Source organism: Anneissia japonica, unplaced genomic scaffold (genome assembly GCF_011630105.1).
Source record: "Anneissia japonica isolate Jap-2015-1 unplaced genomic scaffold, ASM1163010v1 scaffold287833_len2544123_cov190, whole genome shotgun sequence".
NCBI classification, from domain to species: domain Eukaryota; kingdom Metazoa; phylum Echinodermata; class Crinoidea; order Comatulida; family Comatulidae; genus Anneissia; species Anneissia japonica.
In genome coordinates, this window is record NW_022757233.1 from 2352299 (window position 1) to 2353578 (window position 1280).

Sequence of the window (1280 nt, forward strand, 5' to 3'; positions counted from 1 at the left end):
TGGTTTGTTTATTGTTATAGTTTATTGTAATAGTCCTGTCTCTTATACACATCTTTCTCACCCAACAACAACAGTTCTTTTCAGACTACTGTATCTACGTGGTGTTCTACAAGCATTAATACATATTAACAGAAGTAATTAAATGTTACTTTATGCATAACAAGCATTAATTTGTCATTAAAATTCTTATTTACAATATAATTTAAGATAGCTGTTAACACTGTTAAATTATAATTACATAAATCATTGAAGAAAGAACGAATAAAAGACATGATAGTATACATGGATTTCTGGAACGTGCACGAGAGTCATGAGTCTCAATATTCTACTCTGGAAAATGTAGACATTTGGGGAATATGCTCACTCCGCACCAGCCCCCATACACCTGCATAGCCCGGGCCAATCCATAAGCCAATCAAATGTAATTATTAAGGTACCATTCCAAAGTAAGGGCACTCGGCTGAGATGATGTGCAGACCTTCCCTCTCCCCCACCAGGTCCCACACTGATTTCCTTACGTATGTTGTTTCCAACCCTCCTCCACCACCCCCACCCCGCTTGCACCGCCACTGAGATGGTGGACTCAAGGCCCCTTAAAGGGCCTTATCAAAAATTATAATCATGATTCTTATCAGGCCACAACCTGATAACAGTGGGATTCAAGGGTGTGCGGTAGCTGGGTTTGATCAGGGAGTTGGTTTGATACGTTAATCACTATAATCATCATACCACATTGCAACAACAAGCAAGTTGTTGTTGAGCCAATAGAAAGTCGATCACGTACTTACCTCGGTTAAATACCCCGACTAAAAAAACATGAGAATAAACATAAGTCTGGACAATTAAACGAAATGATAACCAATAAAAGAATGAAGAGACAGCGCTGCATTTTGTTGATCGACAAACTTCCAGACTAAAAAAAAACACCGGGCCATCAAAGATCTTATAAACACAAGATAGCGTTCTCCGCGATTTACGCGTGCAAATTCTGTAATAAGGCATGAATGGCGCCCTCTTGCTAAATTGGAAACTTTTGACCCTTGACCGCTCTGACCATATCGCCGTACACCAATCCTGTGAACAGGAACCATCTCAGATCCATGGCAACAGATAGGACGCCCTCTTTCAAAACTGATTACTTTTTCTCTTTGGTATAATAGCGCATGAACGGCGCCCTCTTGCTAAATTGGAAACTTTTGAACCTTGACCGACGCTTCTATTTGTTACGCGTAAATCGCGGAGAACGCTATCTTGTGTTTATAAGATCTTTGCGGGCCATA

At 40.4% G+C, this 1280-nt stretch overlaps 1 protein-coding gene across 1 annotated transcript in view; it reads right to left on the reverse strand.

Moving 5' to 3' along the window:
- The window catches only part of LOC117124543 (monocarboxylate transporter 12-like), a gene marked incomplete in the record, with an annotated part of 18701 nt that extends 17704 nt beyond the window's left edge, over positions 1 to 997 (reverse strand). The window contains 1 exon segment of the mRNA XM_033270802.1: positions 789 to 997.
- Between the last annotated feature and the right edge of the window lie 283 nt (positions 998 to 1280).